Below are 21260 nucleotides of genomic sequence, written 5' to 3' on the forward strand. Positions count from 1 at the left end.
ACCCCAAGAAGTCAAAGAAATCTTGAGAAAGAAGAACAAAGCTGGAAGTATCACAATCCCAAATTTCAAGATATACTATAAAGCTATAGCAATCAAAACAGTATGGTACTGGAACAAAGACAGACACAGAGGTCACTGGAACAGAATAGAGAGCCCAGAAATAAACCCACATTTATTTGATCAATTAATATACAACAAAGGAAGCAAGAATAAACAATGGGGGAAAGACAGTTTCTGCAATAAATGATGCTAGAACACTAGGCAGCTACATGCAAAAGAACTGGACAAATATCTTATACTATCCACAAAAATAAACTCAAAATGAATTAAAGACCTAATGTGAGACCTGAAACCATAAAACTTCTAGAAGAAAACACAGGCAGTAATATCTTTGACATCAGCCATAGAACTATTTTTCTAGATAAGTCCCTTCAGGGAAACTAAAGTAAAATTAAACTATTGAGATTACACCAAAATAAAAAGCTTTTGTACAATGAGAAAAACTGTGAACCAAACAAAAAGGCAACCTACTGAAAGGGAGAAGATATTTACAAGTGACATACCCAGTTAAGGTTAGTATCCAAAATATAGAGGGAATTGTGCAATTCAACACCAAAAGAATAATCCAATTAAAAAATGGCAGAAGACATGAACAGACATTTCTCCAAAGAAGACATACAGATGGCCAAAAAATACATGAAAAGATGCTCAGTATCACTTACCATCAGGGAAATACAAATCAAACTACATTGAGATATGACCTCACACTTGTCAGAAAGGCTAAAATCAAAACCACAGGAAATAAGAAGCATCAGCAAGGATATGGGAAAAAAAGGAACCCTCATGCACTGTTGGTGAGAATGTAAATTGGTACAACCGCTGTGGAAAACAGTATGGAGGTTTCTCAAAAAATTAAAATTAGAAATACCATAGGAGGCAGTAATTGCACTACTGAATATTTACCCAAAGAAAATGAAACACTAATTCAAAAAGGAACATGCACTCCTATGTTTACTGCAGCATTACTTACAATAGCCAAGATATGGAAGCAACCCAAGTGTCCACTGATAGATGAATGGATAAAGAGATGTGGGGTGTGTGTGTCTGTGTGTGTGTGTGTGTGCGCGCACACGCGTGTGTGTAATGGAATATTACTCATCCATAAAAAAGAATGGAATCTTGCCAAATTTGCAACAACATGGATGAATCCAGATGGTATAATGCTAAGTGAAATTTTAGGGAAAGACAAATACCGTATGATTTCACTCATACATGGATTTAAGAAACAACAAATAAGCAAACAAAGAAAGAAAAAAAATACTTTTTTTTTTTTTAAGTAGGCTCCACGCCCAACATGGGGCTTGAACTCATGACCCTGATTAAGAGTTGCATACTCTACTCAGTCAGCCAAGCACTCCAAAAAACAGACTCTTAAAGAGAAAGAACTGGTGGTTACCAGAGGGGAGGTGAGTGGGAGGAAGGGTGAAAAAAGTCATTAGATTGGCACCAGAATTCTCAATAGTTACACTAGAAGCTAGCAGAAAATAAAAAATAATACCTTCAAATTCTGAGGGAAATGATTTTGAACCTAAAATTATCTACTCAGATGAATCACTGATCAAGAATGAAGGTAGTGGGGCGCCTGGGTGGCTTAGTAGGTTAAACATCTGCCTGTGGCTCATGTCACAATCCCAAGGTCCTGGGATTGAGTTCTGCATGGGGCCCCCTGCCCAGCAGGGAGTCTGCTTCTTCCTCTGCCCCTCCCTCCTCTAGTGTTTGCTCGCTCTCTCTCAAATAAATCAATAGAATCCTAAAAAAAAAGAATGAAGGTAGAATAAAGACATTTTTGTATGGCCTCAATTTTCCTCTCATGTATCTAATTTCTAGGAAGTCATTCACATGATATAACACTAAAATGAGTAACCAAGACAGAAGAGATGAAACCTGAAAACCAGAAGACCGACATAAGATGGAACAAAGGAAATCTCCACAGTTGCCATGGAAGGAAATTCCAGGGGAAAACTAGGCACTAAGTGTAGAGGAAAAGAGCTGGGGGCTGGAGCAGGCCAGGAGATGCCAGGAGAGATGTTTGCAAGATGGTAAAATTGAGAGATGGCCTCCTACCTGCCGTATTTGAACGGGAGAGATTTAGACTCCTGGGGAGAGTTTAGGACTGATTCAGTGGTAAATGCATAAAAAACTGAACACACAGAGAGTTATTAATTCCCTTAAGATTAGGGAGTTATGCAAGAAATGAAATCAAGGTCCAGAAGTTTTATAGTTAGGATAACGTCAACATTAAAGCTGTTCCAACCGAAACTGTGGTATAGCTCTATAGCTGGGATGGGTGAGTTGGGAGATGGAAAGGGCCCTGGTCGGTAGGGAGGAGGGGAGCAGTGTGAGAGCGGGAAGTGTGTAGATAATGTCTAAAGAAGAAGACTCCAGAAGAAACATTGTAAATATGTGTCTTCACGATGGAGGGGTAAATACAGGCAGAGCGTTCACAATGACTGTGTTACAGGACCATGCATGTCTACCCTGTGTGTGTGCCCATACCTTTTACGGAAAGGGAGAACTAAGTTAAAAATACAACGAAAGCATTTTGGAAAGCAAACTGATAGGAAAGTGAAGCATTTACTTGTTGAGCAAGTGATCTTTATTCCAAAGAGGTCAAGGCTGGGTACGTGTGTACATGGCTGGATAGCTCCTCCTCTGTGAAGTACCTGAATAGACAACTCTCTGTAGACACATTTCTAAATCATCTTTGAGACTCAGGGTGGTTTAATAATTCTATAGTCTTAATCATGGCAGAGGCACTTCATCACCAGGGAATGATGCCTAGAGCTTTAATGATAAGAAAGTAATGGATATGCTCATTGCTCAGGGCCCCCTCCTTCCATCCACCAAGAAACCGTACTGAAAGCCAGATACATGTTAAATTCTTTGCAGATTAAAAAAAAAAAGTAATAATAGGCCTCTGTGTTGTGCTGCAGAGTTACCTTTGGCTAAAATCATCTCCTTGGCCATTTATCACTTTGCTCCCTAAGCCCTGGACTCAGGTGGGAAGCAGATTGAGTCATTTGTAAACCCCATTAATTACAGATATACAAGACATATCTTCTTTTATCCTCCTTTCTCCAAAAGGCAAACTGTGATTTGTTCCCTTTTCTATGACCTACACAAAGTAATCTTCCCAAGTAATATTAACATTTAGAATACACAGCCCCTCAAATGATCACTGGACCCAATGCTTACTCATCCTAAGCACCAGATATTAATGACATTTTAAAAACATCCATGCCTGGCTTCCTGAGGTCCCTCTAGAGACTCTAGGAGAACCACTGAAAGTACAGAAAACTTATTTTGTTCTTGAGGAGACTTTGTAAGAGCAATTTTTTCAAAGATGAGAGGATTCTGAGCATTTTTGCCATATAGATTTGTGGGTATACTGAACCACAGTCATTTTCATTAACTATATGCTTTATTTGACCATATTCCTATAGAAAGCATTCCCCAAATACCCATGGACATGATGGAAAAATAAACAAACCGAAATGAACAAGATATGCCCACAAACTAGCTGACAGAGGGCAATATTCTGAGCCTCTTACTCTACTTTTTCTCTTTAGTCTGGGTTCCCATCCTACTCATATTCCATGTACTCCAGGCCATTGGGTATCATTGTAAAGAAACAAAATCAACGAGCAGAACCGACCATAGATAAATGGCCAAGTGTGGCTCCTGGCTCTTCGACGTCCGTTACCTGCATCCTTCCTGGTTCTTTAAAGGTCATTTTGGCTCCACAGTGGCTGACACCATTGCAACCTGGTCTAGAGCAAGTGACAGAACTCAGAGGGTTGATATCAGGAGACAGGCTTCCCAAACTTGAAGTTGGACCTTTGGTTTTGGCTGCAGATACACAGAATTGACTGGGAGCAAAAAGACAGTTGCCAACTAAGTTTTTAGAGGGCTCTATTGCTCAAGAAATCCCAAACCTGGCTACCAACAGCTAGTGATGGCTTTTAGGTCTTTCGCAGGCCCCAGAAATGGAACCAGTAAGAAATATGTTTTTTATTTTTTTGTTTTTGATGGTGTGGGTTCAACACTTCTTCCTGGGACATATGGGAAGGCCACAGTTTTAGTTGCAGCAGAAGGAATTCTGTTACCATGAGAAATAGGTAAGTTTACCCATCTCTTTCACCCATGCTCTAATTCAAGTTCTCTAGAAGAATATCTGGCTATGTTAAAATTCATCAGCACAGCCTCTGGCTGCCTAGGCCAGGGAGAGGCAGGATCTGACCTCTTTAGATTATAAATGGAAGATGGGCACCTGGATTTACCAACCCACCAACACCCCACACATTACCAAAGGAGCAATTCTACAAAAGGGAATCCAAGCGGTGTTAGGAAGAGGAGAAACCACTGAAGGACCACATATACACAAGCATACCCCTTTCCTCCCAACCTCAGACCTCTATATAACCAACAACAAATCCTTAAAAAGTGTTAGTTGATAAAGGCTTAAAGAGCCTTAAATGTTTACAACAAACATTTATTAAGTATGAATAATTCACTTCATCTTTCCAATAACCCAATAAAGTAGAAATTACACCCCCATTTAAGATGATAAACTGAGGCTCATACAGATAAAAATGATTTTCCCTCAGTCATCCAAGTAATAAATGAAGAAGATGGCATTCAATCTCAGTTCTGTTTGACTTCACACTGATGTTTGGTGCTGCAATACTGGGGAAGTCCCAGATGCAAGCAGGGCAAATTAACGGGTCTGATGTTGTAGGGGAAAAATTATCACATTAATTAGCACACAGTAACTGTGAGGGCCTATAGGAGACATTTTTTTTTTAAAGATTTTATTTATTCGACAGAGATAGAGACAGCCAGCGAGAGAGGGAACACAAGCAGGGGGAGTGGGAGAGAAAGAAGCAGGCTCATAGCAGAAGAGCCTGATGTGGGGCTCGATCCCACCATGCCGGGATCACGCCCTGAGCCGAAGGCAGACGCCCAACCGCTGTGCCACCCAGGCGCCCCTATAGAAGACATTTTAAAAATTGACACTAAACTTGGAAAAATGAGATCCACTTGCCACAGATCTTGGGAAAAACACTGTATTGGTTTACTGGAGACTAAAGAGAAGGCAGGTTTCTTTAGCATCTTCCATGAGGACAATCAGTAGAGCGTGGTCAGAGAACTTTCTAGCTTGCTGCGTGACATGAACAAAGAGGTGACCAAACTATCAAGATGCTTCAGGTTCTGGCTGCTAACCACTGACAGTTTAGGTCATGAGCAGAGAGCCCTCATGGATGGGAAGAGTGCCCCTCTGGAAGAGACCCCTTCTGCTATTGGAGGATATAATCAGAAGAGGGCCCTCCACAGAACCTGGCCATGCTGGCACCATGATCTCAGTTCTAGCCTCCAGAAGTTGTGTATAAGCCCCCTGATCTCTGGTATTCTGTTATAGAGCTTGACCCAAGACATACAGTATCCCTGATTCAACTAGATTCATCATTAATTGTACTGCTAAGATGAGATCTGGTGAACAGGGAGATGGGCTTCTCAGTAACCCTCACTGGACTCTGTGTCCTTGCTGATAAAACAGAGGTTGAACACAATGATCTTTAAGTTTCCTTGTATGGCTAACATTTAGTGAGTTGGTGAATACACAATTGCATTTTGCAGTGTTAGGTTTGACAACAGGTGATTCTGCAGACTTCCCGGGCAGTGTGTAAAGACTCCGGAGCTCTTCTGCTGGTCACTGGATTGCAGGTTAACTTGCTGGGCTGTAAAGGGGGACATCTTCCCAGGGGCTCTTCTGTCCTGATGTAATTTTCTGACTCTCATGTCCTTTTTTCCACCTTGTTTAAATGACTTTTTACCAGCCAAGGATAAACCAGCAGTTATCTTGGGCACAGTACTCACCCCAGGGAGCGTTTTGGAAATTTGTGGGCTTTTTGGTCTTTTAGTCTAGTAAATTCTGAACATTTAAATGTTAAAACACATGAAAAAAAATAAATGACGTAACTCATGGGTTTTCTTTTCACATATTACTTTAAAATTTTTTCTTCGTACAACAAGGCATTATATATACATATATATGCATATATATTTTTTAAATTATGTAGATAGGTAAGTTATGTATCTGTCACTTTTACTTTAGAATAGTATGGCGGACATTATAAAATATTATAAGAAGGATATGGTATGGTTGAGGATCACCACTATAAACATACCATGAGACTAACCTGGATTGCAATAGGAAGAAAGGAAAGAAAATGTTTTACATTTGCTTAATACTGGACAGGTACTTATTGGTACCTGTCTTATTGGTGGTCTTATTACTCCCCTTTCACAGATGAAGATACTGACACTTGAAATTTATTAACTTCTTCATTCCTTCATCAAATATTTTAGTGACTTCTACGTGCGTTACAGGTGTTTGGGAGAGAGTTGGGGACAGAAAAGACACAATTTCTGCCTTCCAGGAACTCATACTCTAGTCGAGAGAGAGAGAATTAAGCAAAACAATAAGGCAAGTCACATCATGTCAGGTGTCATGATGACACGTGAATGAAATGCCTTGAGAAAACTTGCCCATAGCTAGTCAGTGCTGGGGGGTCCACCTGAACACAGACATTGCTTTTTGATTGTAGTAAACACAGCACTACCATTACTTGCATCAAATTACAAGGTTATCACCTCTGCTAAGGTTGTCTAGAAAGGTCCCTGAATGTGTGGATGAAAAACCAAGGACAAAGAGCTGTTCAAAGCAACTATTACTAGATATTTCTTTTCTCTTGTGGCATTTCTGTGACATGTAGTTTTTTTCTCTCTGCCCACCTAACACTGGTATTAACAACAGTTTCTGGTTCTATACTACATAGTAACTTAGTGTGTACTATTACTAATACTTATTAAAATTCATTTCTAAAATGTTAAATGTTAAATAATGATAAAGGTTTTTCTGATTTCTTAAGTGTGATTTTCAGAAACAACCTCAGTTTTATTCTCCTGTGGACATCTATCTGTCATACCCAACTTCTGATAAGTGCATCCACTCTATGAGGTGAGCAAAACATGTGCTGAAAACCCAGATGTAGACCCTACTCTTTTTTTTTTTTTTAAGATTTTATTTATTTATTTGACAGAGATAGAGACAGCCAGTGAGAGAGGGAACACAAGCAGGGGGAGTGGGAGAGGAAGAAGCAGGCTCAAAGTGGAGGAGCCTGACGTGGGGCTCGATCCCGTAACGCCGGGATCACGCCCTGAGCCGAAGGCAGACGCTTAACCGCTGTGCTACCCAGGCGCCCCTAGACCCTACTCTTAAACATGAAATGGCAGGGGCTTTGGGCCAGACATCTGGAAAGGTGATCAGACCCATTCCATGGATAAGAGAGAGGTAGGTAAAGCCTTCTGTTAAAGAAAGGAAAAAAAAAAAAAACCCAACAGGTAAAAAGAGCTAATCTACGATCCTAAAGTATAGTCTGTGGGAATGCATGGGAAAAACTTAGGAAACTAAAAATCTTGGAAAGTTATGTTCTATCCAGTGTTAGAAAATCTAGTGACTTCTACAGTTAAAGATTAAAGAGAAAGACATAAAGGTCTTTTTTAGGTCTTAAACCTTTGTTCAAGTTGTATATTACCTTAATAAACATGGTAATCACCAAATCTCATGTTTGGTTGTTTTAATCAGATTTCAACTCTCCAGGAAAAAAAAAAAAAGAATTAACTAGAAGAGAAAGCTCTTCTCTGGGGGTTCTGGTGACAGCTGCTGCTGAAGTCATCCTCCTGGTCCTCTTAGCTACAGATCCAGCAGGACTTTTGATGCTGTGGCTGTTTTTCTTAAACAACAACAACAACAAAAGCCTCCCCAGAGAAATAAAAAGCTTTATGAGGACACACCCTGTAAACGCCAACTTCTAACATGATGACATCTCCACCTAGGTACCATGCAGAGCTCTCGTCAATTCTTAAATTAACTGTGTTTACTGAAAAAATGTCAAATATCTAGTTATCTTTTTCATTCATTCTTTTGCTTTCATGGGATGTTCTTCAAGATCCTCGGAGATAAATAATATTCTATCCCTGTGTTTACTATTCGAAATGGCTATGGCGAATAAAAGGTAATTTTACATATATGTCACAGAAATTGTCCTACTGTTATTCATGACTATTCCTTTTATCGTTATAGATGCTCAATATTTTGACAGAAGCCAATCTACCATTCTTGCTTTAAGTATATCTCTTTAAAGACACACTTCTCCCTAACCATAATTAGCAATCTTACAAAGAACAACACGGTTAATTTCTCAAGCTGCATAACTTGAACTGATTTCCTAAATTTGAGGGTTAACTTTAAATTGTTTCTGTAATAATTTTTTAGTATTCACCACCAAGTCAGCACTGGTCAGCTCAGACCCTGGAGGATTCAGTATCTATCTTGTACAGTCAGTTCCTCTTTTGCAACTATATTGGCTAACTTGCAAATTTATCTGTAGCATGCCTGGGTGGTTATGTAGAGAACGCAGCTAGCTACTCTCTGGGGACTAATGTCTCCTCTCCACCAATCGGAATGCAGTGCATGATACATTAGGTTTGTTGGCTAGATTATTTAACTTAATTCAATATAAATTATTTAATTCCTAAGGCCTTCCTGGTATCCAATATGAATGAAACAATTATTCCTGGACACAATCATCCAAATACTACCACACAGTTTTACCAAACCCCAAGACAGTCGTTAAATCCCATCTATCTGCTGCTTTACATAAACTACTCATGCTGAGATTTTGAGGGTTATAACATTACTGAAATTGTTTGGATTCAATAAGGGATTATATGTTATTCTATATTTAATGAGAGAATATCCCAATTACACAGCAATGTGAGAAATCATAAACTATTTCTAGGTAACAGTGGTGCCCGTGTTTTGATAGCTTCCTCCCTTTTGTCATCTCTCTCATGGGGAAGGAACAACTCTATTTTTTCCAAATGTAATTCTGCCACTTCGAACCATTCGTTTAGGCTAACCATTTCTTGACATATGACTACCTGGCCAATGGCTAGTCAAATAGCACGTATGGCTGGTCTATTTTCTGTCCTACTGGAATTTATGTGACATGTGTCCCTAAACATGGTATGCCTTGTCTTAGATTGGGCTCTCTGGAAACAGACTCTGAGGCAGACAGTTGTGTGCTTCCTGCAGGGAAGTGAGGATGTCAGGAGTGGTGGAGGATTTGCACTGCACTTGCAGCTCATCTCCTCCTAAGGGGCACTCTGAGGCTGAGGGGACTTGTGAATCTCCTTACCATCCAGTCATTGGCTGTGGGCTGCTTTCTGGGAGGAGGCAAGGCTCTGTGGCCAAAAGCAATTTCAATTACGCTATCAGCTGCTAGCACTCCCAGCAGCTGGGGAAATGAGGGGCTAGTCCTAAGAAGAGATCTAGGAGCACCAGCTATCCCGTAGCCCCACTTTCAGCAAATCCTGGGTAAGGAATATTGACAAAGACTGAGATAGAGGGGCGCCTGGGTGGCACAGCGGTTAAGCGTCTGCCTTCGGCTCAGGGCGTGATCCCGGCGTTCTGGGATCAAGCCCCACGTCAGGCTCCTCCGCTAGGAGCCTGCTTCTTCCTCTCCCACTCCCCCTGCTTGTGTTCCCTCTCTCGCTGGCTGTCTCTATCTCTGTCGAATAAATAATAATAATAAAAAAAGACTGAGATAGGAAGGAACAGGATTATTATTTTTATACAGTCTTGGGTTGTTTTTTTTTTTCTCTCTCTCAATAAGGCTCAACTTAAATCCTTTGACAATCATTATCCTTTTTCCTCCTTTTCCTTCTCTCTCTCCTTTGTCCTAAACAAAGCCAGGAATGGAATGGAATAAGGCAGACCCCAGAGAATTTCATCTCTGGAGAATAAGAAACAGTGTAGCAGTGTTGTGCAGATCCCTGAGACCTAGCTGGAACCCTGGGAGCTGGAGTTACGAAGGTGTCTGCTCAGAGACCTGTGAATAAAAGGGCACTTGGAAAAGGAAAGAAGCTATTTAGGTTTAGGAGATGTAGCTTGTAAGTGACAATCTGATCCCCCCCCCCATTACTCCTACTGAAGCAAGCACGGGGCACTGGGTATTCACACTGGCCCGTCCCTAGCTATCCACACTTAATCACCCTTCCTTAAAGGAGGCTCCTGGCCACTCTCAGGTAGAGGCAAAAGAGTGTTATCAAGGGCCTCCTGCCTCCCCCCACATAGCTTATACCTGTCCTCCTACTTGCTTTTCCATGATCCTTTCTTTCATTCATTTCCTCACAGTCATTAATTTGTCCATTCATTTATTGACCTCCTACTATGTGCCGGCTCTACTCTGGATAGCCTGGTTCTTGATAGACTGCCTGGAACTTTTGATACTTGTTTATTTTCCCTTTCAGTTCTTGTCCATTCCCCATTCCCCTCACTTGTACTCATAGCTGGTCCTGATCTTTGCTCTCCAAACAGGTGTTGGATTTGGCTGGTTCTTTTGTTTCTTGTTATCAGAAACCACTGATAAGCCTGACAAGGTTTGACAAGCCTGGCCCGAGGTCCTCAATCTCCACACCAGGCCTCCTATGTGGTTTCTCAGAACTGCTTTGGCCTTCAAGTCAGACCCAGATTTCCTGAGATCACAGATACGAGACTGTGCCACCTGTAATTCACTGCCACCAAACGCACTGGAAGCAGAAGATAAATACATCCCCAAACAAGAACAGCTATGGCGAAGGCCGAGGCCAACATGTACGAATGGGGAAAGATGAACCACAAACCTAAGCTCACGCTCTCCTATTAACAAATTAATCATTTGACTTTGGGGGCACAGTTATTTGCCTCTTTTTCATCATTTCTCTCCCAGGGACTGAACCTAACTAAACAATTGTTTTGTTTTTAGTTTGGAAAACACTTTGATATTCTGATTTTATTCTGGTCCAATCGTTCTATGTTTGTTTATTTATAAGTTTTAAGTGGTCGACTTGAGTTTTTTTTTAAGATCTTTTTTATTTTCTTGCTCAAAAATGTTGCATTGTTATTTTATGACTTGTTTCAATGTAAGTTCCTTCTCAAAGGGAATGAGTCAAGAGATTGAGTGTGCTTGTTCGGAAGCTTAACACCTATTTAGACTTTTCAATGTATCAGTCTGCCTTGATGCCAACATGAAGGATGCCAGGATAACAACCGTTGTCCTAAGGGTGTTATGTGCATTAGCTCCTTTAACCGCACGACAGCCCTGTGATGTGGGCACTGTTATTTCCAACTTACAGGTAAGGAAACAGGGGCACAGGAAACAGAGGCCCTCTCTCACCAGGAAATCCAAGTCCAAAGCCTATGTCCTCCTCCATTAAGATATACCACCTGGCTGGAAAGGCACTCAAAGATAATTGCAAAATCCAATTATAATGCCCGTTTTGTTTTGAATGCTTTCCTGCTACTTCCTTATGCAGACTTCTCCCATGATCTCTAGGCTGTTTATTCAAGCCAGTAGGCCACAGCTGGTGAAAATTCACTTGCTATGCAGCTTACACATAGGAGCCTGCTTTTCTGTCTCACTTCTTTATTGACTTTCCATATATTTTCTATTTGCACTCGAAGATGTATCTGGAGTCCCCTGACTACCTCTGTTAATTTTTTCTCCTTGCCGTGTTTCGTTTTTCATTTAAATTTTGTAACAGGGTTATCTGAGTTAGTCAAGATAGAACTTTTATGAAAGACTCAATATCAAAATTAAGTTGTGCTGCAAGGTATTATGGGTAAAATTGGAAGGAAGGGCATTAAAAAATCTCCATTGCGGTTCTCTGACTGAGTCTATTTGAGGCTAATGCAATAATCTCGGCTTGATTTATGATTATATATTCTGACGTATAAAAAGCTATTTGTAAATAGTTTAATAAAAGGCTATTGCTCCAAATTCCAAATTAGCAGTGAAAGTGATTTCTATTAGAAAAGACATTTGTGGAGGATTTTGTTCTTGATGCTTAATAAAGTGAGTTCTCTTTCTCAATGCAATACACACTGTTGACTTGTAGCACAGCTCTAGGGACCCGCTGTTGTATTCAAAGAGTAAAAACATATCTCTGCTCATTGTTTATTTACTACATTTTGGGGTACATGTGGCAAAATTATTTTCCCTACAGTTCCCAGCTCAGTTCTTTCTCTTGATTATGTGTTAAAAATATGTGCATAAGGTTCCTCAGTCTCTCAGTTTAACAATGTGAATCTCCAAGCTTCTTTTATTAAATGACATTTCCAGTATTTTAATGAGGGTTTGACATTTTCACATGTTACAATTTTGTTTTATTTTTATATTCATTGAAGTGACTTTCATGCTGCCTTTGTGTGCTGTCGATTTACAATTTCTAAAGGCACTTGGAGACACCTTTTCAGAAAGAAGAAGTACATCAGGAAATCATTCAGGATTCTCAGTGTTAGCATTCAGAGGAGCGCAGTTTTGAAAAATGACTTGCAAGCTTTAAGTGTGGGGTTTTTGTTCTGAGCAACACCCAAGGCTAGGTGCTTTGGAAATGGCAAAAGCCGCACGTGATTGAGACCAAGGCTTGCAAATTCAAACAAGCAGAGGACCAGGTGGGTGACACAGGTCAAAGAAGCGGGCCCAGGGGATTGTGGAGGACCAGAGCAGGCGTGCCCCCCTCAAAGAGGGCAGCTGCACATTCGCCTTTGCTGATGGTCGCTGTGAGCGAAAGTCGAGGGTCATCAGATTTTTCAATATTCTAATGGAACATGGGACTGAAAGATTCTGACTATCCACTTTGGCGATTTCTGGTGCAGGTTGTCTAGCACCTAATTAGACACAAGCATTATGTATACAGTGAATGATCGGTACTCTACGTGGTCAAGAAGGAAAGGTATGGTTGGAGATCACTGTCAAATGATGCAGAAAAGCATCACCTCATTCCGGGGCTCTTTAACTGCCTACTCACAGCCTAGCGCTGTGTGCCAATGTAACGTCATTCCAAGGAGGCAAAAGGGACCAAGCGGCACCCTCATTTTTTAAAGAACCCACAGTGCAGCAGGAGGTCTAAGACACTACAAACATAACTAAATGGAAGGTGAAGTCAGGTAAATTCCCAAAGGGATGATGTTCAAATGAAATTCAAAGGATGGAGAAGTCAACACGTGGTTGGTGAGACCAGGGACAGGTTCATGGCTATTCAGATGAGCCTCGATAGTGAAGAAAGGACTGTGGTGAATACAGTCAGGAGGACATTCCAGGGGGAGGAAACAGAGAGCTGAGGTATGGGGGCCGGAAAATAGGAGCATGAGGGCGCTCAGAAAGCAGCAAGTCTCCACCGGAAAGGCCGGGGGCAGGCCTCAGCGAGAGGGCAAGCACCGCAGGGATGCAAATGCGTCACAGAGGTTGGCCCAGAGGAGTCCTACAAGGATTTTAGTAAACAAAGACAAGCTGTCACTGCTTTTTGACTTAGAGAGTACTAAATCTCTTATTTTGGGGGGATGAAAAGTTAAAAAAACAAGATGGTAAAACGGTAGAGAGAGGACTGGAAGTTAGGACTTCAACGTATAAATCTGGAGGGGACCACGGACATTCAGTCCATAACAAACAAGCATGTGAAGAATGCGAGAGTTTATTCCATTTTGTAAAGCTACTGCAATAATACTGGAGTAACATCACTAATGCCTTAGCGTGCTGACGATGAAAGTGAATTTAACTGCAGGATGAGAGCATTGTGATGGAATGCTAATTCAGCCTGTGACACACATCATATATTATAGAGAAAACCAGGCACTTTGTGCTTCCTTCCTTAATAAGACTGACGAGGTCTCCGATGAAGTCACAACTCTGTACCCAGTTTCTAGCAAAGAATCTAGCTCATAAGTAGGTGCTCAAAAAATGCTGGTAGAATGAAGCATAGTACAGATGGCGTGCCATTAAAAAAAAAAAAGAAAGAAAGAAAAAAAAAAAGCCAGGTATTCCGAGCCTCAGCCAAGCCTTTCATCAACCCTGAGTTTCTTACCACCACCCACACCTCGTGGCTTTGGACTTGAAGAGCAAACAGTGAGAGATGATATGGAGAGATGAAAGAAGCAGAAGGGAGTTCTCCGTAATAGTTGGAACAGAGAGTGGACTTACATCTTACTGGAGGTTACGTTTTAAAGGCAGAATGCAAAGAAAATGTGTCACGCAGTGCAAATCGTCCTTGAAAATGCTTCAGGAAGGAACTGCATTGGAGACGCATAAAACATGCCTCTTCTTCCAGCATTGAGCAGCCCTCTGCTTTGTTTCTGTTCAGCATGGGTTGAAGGTGGTTTGAATTGAAAGGTTATATGAAAAAGATACTTTTTAATGCAAGAATGAACTCCATGTGGTGATACGCTGTCACTATGAAAAGCACCCCAGGACTGAGACAACCCAAGGATGGCAATTTTCTCTCTCCTCTCTTAGTCCCACGTTAGGATACATGACCGTTGAGTAGAGTGGTGGAAGGAAATCTCACCCTCTCTCACGCCCACCCCTCTCAAGTCTCATTTGACCCAGCACATGCGGGGCTGGATTTCCATCAAGTTACAATACACGTCTGGTTTTTCTCCGCCCAGAAGTGGGGGAGCTGAACTGTATCCGGACAAAGGCACCGGAGCTTGCTGCTTGTGCATGCCCGAGTGAGGGTCACCTATCGCCAGGCTCACACAGACATAAGGAAGCGAGCCAACACCAGGCCATGGCCACTCCGGCCACAGCAATGGGAGGATAGGGACAACTGGTATTCAGTCGTGGGCAAAGTAGACTTACGTCCACCTATTTTGATTTCACAGGCTTTCAAAGGACCCTGGGCATCACCCTCTGATGAAAGCATAGTGAAGCAAACTTGGTCTTTGAAGAAAACAGTGGTTTCCTTTCACCAATATTTATCCATCCATCTATCTATCTAACTTTCTTTCCTAGCTTTATTGAAGTATAATCAACAAATAAAAATTGTATATATCATGCTTAAGGGATACAACATGGTCTCTGTGTACACATTGGAAAATGATTACTAAAATTAAGTTATTTATCCATGACCACAGAGTTACCTTTTCTGGTGGTGAAATCAGTTGAGATCCACTCTCCTAGCCAATTTCAAGTATACAATACAGTAATACTAACTATAGTTACCATGCTGTGCATTAGGTCTCTAGGACTTACTCATCCTCTGTAACTGGAACTTTCTGCTTTTTGACTAGTATCTTTCCATAGCCCCCGTCACCCAGTCTGGCAAGGACCATCCTACCCTCTACCTCTATGAGTTTTTGAACTGTTTTAGATTCCACATGTGAGATCATGCAGTATCTGTCTGTGTCTGGCTTATTGCACTTAGCATAATGTGCTCCCGTTTTATCTAGGTTGTTGCAAATGGCAAAATATCCTTTTTTAAGGACGAATAGTATTCCACTGTATGTATGTGTTTATATATATATACATACACACACACACACCCACACCCACGTTTTCTTTGTTGATTTTTCTCAAAACATTTAGGGTACTTCCATATCTTGCTGACATCATCTCTTTGTGATTGTGAGATCTTTGGCAAAGTACTTGACCGATTACTATGTGGATAATAATATATGACAGAGATATGATGAGGCTTAAATAAGAAAATGTATATAAGGCATTTAGCTCTCAGCCTGGGACATACTAAGCAACCAGGATGTGACAGGTTTCTAGTTGCTTCTTGACCATGTGAGCACACCTCAACACAATTGTCTCTTCCTTGTTTCTTCCCTGCATTTGATGAGATGGGGATGGGAGTATGATAAACAAAAAACAACAAATAGAATGCCACCATGGCTAACACCACTTAGGTAACATACAATCAGACATAATTAATGGACCGGCCAAGATTGGGTAAGTGGTGTACAGAGCCCTGGACTGTGGGTCAAGAGACCTGGCCTCTAATTCTGGGTGTGCCTTGGCCAAGTCCTCTCTCATCTCTGTTTCCTTAACAGAGATCCCCTCAAGTTCTAAGATAGTAATACTCTATGGCATATCTTTCTTCAAAAACTTTTAATGATGCTCTAACGTCTTCCGGATTAAACCCATTTCTTTGGCTGGCCTCAAAGGTTCACCACAAACTAGCTCCAGTTTCCCTCTGCAGTATTTTTCCCTCTCTCACCTTAGAAAACCCAACACAATCATCTCTTCCTTGTTTGTTCCCTGCATTTTCACCTCTTTTCCTTTGTTCTTTTCTCTGACTTCAACCTCTGCCTCTCTTCACCCGTGAATATTCTTCAACGCATACCATGTAATATCATTCTTGTGAAGCAACTCCGTATTTCCTCTAGATAACTAGGCTGTATTCTTCTGTGGGGTCCCAGTCACTTCTCTTGAGGTACCAGCTGGCAATGGGGGACAGGAAGCTCCGTGTCACCTTTTAACAACATATCTGACCTTTCCTGACAGTTCTACCATTATAGGGGCCTATGCGGTGTCAGATCTGCAGGGGAATGTATAGACTTGGCTGGTAATTGAGGGAAAGACCCTTTAAATGATGCTTTTGCAGAGCTCTGGAAGTGCTGCTATTCACAGTGAGGTTCTGGAAACAGTGAGGCGTAGATGACATTTCTTTTAAGCAATATGCAAAGTTTCCCCCAGAGGAAAGAGATTAGAAGACAACATTAATTATTCTCAAGACTGTGAGTCCTGATTTTCACTAATTACTTAAATTTGCCACCTGCCTATTCTGACTGGTGACATTCCACTGGTAGGAATCTGGACCTGCAGAGAAAAATCTTCCTTCTGAACAGGCCTGCTGGGTCTCTCCGACATGTCGAACGTGCAAGAAGCATGCAACGACTCAATCACCCTACGGAGGAAGTCTGGGTCTAGGACCCTTAGCCACCATTTCTCACCAGTAGAAGAATTCAGGAAATTCATCTTACCATGAAGCATACTAATTAAAAGCATGGACCCTGGAGCCACACTTCCTAGGGTCCAATCTCAGCCCCCACCCTCCCACCTGGCAGGCTTCATGGCCTTGGGCAAATCACCTAAGCTCACAGTGTTCAAGGCTTTGGCTAGATTTGAAGACTGTTGGATAAAAAGCCTACCTCTGCCCCTCTTCCCTGAGCTCCCTAGGGATATTGTCAGTTTGCCCTGGCAGGGACAGAGCTGGACTGGTTCTAGAAATACCTGTTCCAGAGGCTCCCCCAAATTCTTCTACCGTTTCCTCATGGTTTTCAACCCTTTTCTCAGAAGGCCCATTTCCTAGCTGACCTTCAGGAATCCTCCCATCCTGTGCTCTGTGGTCTTATCATTTCTTTGGGTGGGGGTGGGTAAAATGGGTCCGATGAAGAAATTACTGGTGAAGCAGAGGCAGCTACAATACGAAGGCTTCCACCTGTGTTCTGATAGCACATATTTTATGAACTTGGTTTTTCACTCATTCAGCTAGTATTTATTAAGCCTCTACATGGAACAATGGGCTAGTCAGATTAACAACTGTCTGTGAGATCCAAGCAGTGCAAATGATACCTCTCTCAAACATACATAATTCCCTCACCTTGTATTTATTAGGCATGAGACAATCCTGGTGTTTGCTCTTATCCAGTTAACGGCCCACTGGAGTCTCAATTACAACATAATACGATGAGCACTAAAATGGGAGAAATACAAGGAGAATTTAGGGAAAAAAAACCCAGCTAATCCAGAATCAGGGCTCTTGGAAGAAGTGATCTCTAAAGACGAACTATGGTCCTGAAAAAGGAACAAGAACTTACTATCCAAAGGAGCAGGGGACGAGGGCAGGTGGAGAATGCTCTGGACAGAAGAACAGCATCTTGAGGAGGTCTGGATGGAAGAGAGAGCACACCCCTGCTTGGGGACCTGAAATAATGGCTTTCAGGGAGATGAGCAGACCTGTGGAGGCGTTTGAATTTGAACCTATGGACAAAGGATGGCTAGTGAGGCTGTGAGTGACAGAATTATAGGATGATATTTGGGTTTTAGGAAGACTACCCTGGTCATAGCAGGAGCACGGGTGGAGGAGTCCTAGCATGGGGGCAGCCATTCAAGCCTGCCCCCATCAAGACCCTGAGGGGGACAGTGGGGAAAGAGGGCCCAAGGTCACTGGTAGGAGACCTGAGCTCCAACGTTAGCGGGAGAAACAACTGATGGTGAATTCGCACAGTAATTCTGCTCTCTCTGGCCTTCAATTTTCTTTTCTGTAAAATGATTATTTCTAAGGTCAGAGAAGTATATTTCTGTGTCATTTTTAGGACCTACTATTAATCGGGTTTTCAATTAATGCTGCTGCCGCTGCTTCTTCCTCTCTTTCTTCTTGATACTTTAAAATTTTCTTTTATCCTATCTTTCCCTCTCTCCCACTGTCTGTCTGTCTTAGTTTGCTAGCGCTGCCATAGCACACACCATCGACTAGGTGGCTGAAATAGAAATTGATTTTCTGACAGTTCTGCAGGCTGGAAGTCTGAGGTCAAGGTATCAGCAGGTTTGGTTTCCAGTGTGGCCTCTCTCCTTGACTTGCAGCCAGCTGCCTTCTTACTGTCTTTGCTGTGTGTCCAATCTCTGTGTGTCCAAATCTCTTCTTATAAGGACACCAGTCAGAATAGACTAAGATTCATCTGGTGGCCTCAGTTTAACCTGATCCCTTCCTTAAAGGTGCCATCTCCAAATACAGTCCCATGCTGAGGTCCTGGGGGTTAGGGCTTCAATATATGAATTTGGGGAGGGGGCACGATCAGCACATAAGCCCACAATTCTCTCTCTTTAGAGCTGTTTTGGAACTAAACTTGTTGCAACCAGAAATACCTGGGCTGGTATGGAGGCACAACCTTCCCTAAGCTGGTATTCTCTTTTCTATGTCCTTTCAACCTGTGTTTGATCCTCATCTCACTTATTGATGGTGATGACACAGACCACCCATCTGTGGGGAAAAGCTCAAGCAGCTTTTCTTCTTTTATCCGCTAGCCAAGGTATTTTTTCTTATAGAGAAAGAACTTGTCAATTCCAACCTCTGCAGTATTAGGCCTGGGTCCTTCCTTCACTTGGTTCTAGTCCTTATGCCCCAGTGAGATTCTTACTTTTGGGCTAGGCCTTGTTTATTTTCCCTTTGCTTTTAGCCGCTCACAATAACTTCCAAATGCATCTATATCCTGTCCTTCCTACCTTCTTTCAAAATCGGTGCTAAACCCACCAGGATCTGCAAAAGCTTACTGCGTTAATATTCTTTCTGTGCTTCTTGTCATCAGCCAAACTGAACTTGGGTACACATTTCAACTGCAGTCTCTTAAAGGCCAGGATTTCATTTCATTTTCTGGCTTTTGTCCACTGTGTTTTAGCAGCTCAAAAGGGTCACGCATCCCCGGCACCCCATGAATAAATGAAATCGCACACTGTAATAATGACAATAGGGCATGCACTCCTCTACCTGCCTACCGAGCAAACTGCTCTTTTGACTATTTTGCAAAATCATAACGACTCACAGGAGGTTTCTTCCCACCTACCTGATTCTGAGCCCAGTGAATTATAAACATATTTTATTTAACAAATTCACTTTTATTACTACGGTCAGCTCCTATCACAATAGTTAAGGTTCTGTTTGCAGGTTCATAACTTGCCCATAAAATTTTGCTTCAGGCAGATACTTTCGTCTAATGACTCTTGGTACAAAATATCATTATTAGAATCTTTTTCTTTTTACACCAAAGAAAGTAAAAAAAAAAAAAGTGGCTTAAAAAAAAAAAACCTTTCAAACTACTATTCTGTATTAAAGAAATGCTCCTCTCCTCCCCCAACAAAAAAGAAATGCCAAATCTCAGCAACCGAGATTTGTAAATGCAAAATGGCATTGGATTTCCTTCTCAATGTTTCTCAGGACTCCTTAAATGCTTTTGGCATTTTGGATGGGACAATTTTCCTGCTGCAGGCCTGCTTGTGCAAAGCAGGGCATACATAGAGCATTCCTGGTACCCGTGCACCTGGTACCTGCCATACTCCCTCTCCCCACAAACCAGAGGGGTTGTGCTGACCAACGAAGTCTCCGCACTTTGTGCCTACTCTGTTTCACTTGCATCCTGCAGGATGACTGTGACCTCTTGGCTTGGTACAACTTTAATTGACCCAGAATGAAGTGTCAGAGTTGGCAGCATCTAAGTTGACCCAGTCATCTGGAGGGCCACTGGTAAAATTGTATAATTAGACAGGGGAATCCTCTGAGGAATCCTCGATATCCCCATTTCCCCCTCTTTTTCTTTTTTGTGCAGGCCTCCTCTACAGGTCTGGAACTGCCTGCTTGCCCTCTGCATGCCTGCATCGCTCTTTGCAGCCTTCTCGCTGAGACCTGCTGTTTTACTCTGCGTCCATCAAAGCGTATCTGACTTCCCGCCTCTGCTTCCAGGGCCCTATTTTCTGTCCAACATGGCAGTTACTGCATCAACCAAACCTTAATAATGGCCCATTTGTCACACCTCTTAGCAGGGGAGAATGTTTTTAAAAAATAACAAATGACTTGGCATAGGCGCTCATGGATCAGAAGGAAACACGGGTGGAGGTTCTGTAGCCCGACGGCCTTTTCAGGCCAAACACGGCTCCTCTAGTTGCTAGCTCTTGGGGTGGTCAGGATGAATCCCGTGGAAAGGTCGGGGTGGCTGAGGCGGTGAAGAGAAGGCACCGCAGGGGTCTCAGCGAAGTTGCTATTTATAAGTGAGACTAGAAGTGCTTCGATATATTCACAACTGATACTACCGTGTGGTATGTGCTTGTCTCCGTTTCATCCCTGACTCCTGAGGGTTTTTATTTTTACGGAAGACTCCTGGGTTCTCAATGCCTTACTCTTTAACACGGAATGGTGTTTTAGGCAGCATGGTACAGTAATGAGGAGTGACTTTTGACCTCCAAAATTTTTAAACTGATATAGTCAAAATTACCATTCTTTTTGATTTCATACTTTGTTTTGGTATTCAGAATCTCCCCTTTGGGGTGCCTGGGTGGCTTAGTCGGTTGAGCATCCGACTCTTGGTTTTGGCTCAGATCGTGATCTCACAGTTACGGGATCGAGCCCCACATACGGCTCTGGGCAGCATCTGCTTCAGATTCTCTCTCCCTCTCTCTCCCTCTCCCTCTCGCTCCTAAATAAATAAATAAATAAATAATTTTTAAAAAATCTCTCCTTTCTCAGTTAAATGGTATCATATGTGAGATTCTGGTGTAGGAGAGAGATGAGGATAGAACTTGAATTTTGAGTAGTCAACTCTT

The 21260-nt window shown here is 42.0% G+C and overlaps 1 long non-coding RNA gene across 3 annotated transcripts in view; it reads right to left on the minus strand.

Annotated features, from left to right (window-relative positions):
• LOC148110083 (uncharacterized) overlaps positions 1 to 21260 on the minus strand; it is a 202159-nt gene that overhangs the window by 149411 nt on the left and 31488 nt on the right. The window lies entirely within an intron of this gene.

The sequence above is a fragment of the Ursus americanus genome, chromosome 5 (genome assembly GCF_024610735.1).
Source record: "Ursus americanus isolate L20-20 chromosome 5, mUrsAme1.1.p, whole genome shotgun sequence".
NCBI lineage: Eukaryota > Metazoa > Chordata > Mammalia > Carnivora > Ursidae > Ursus > Ursus americanus.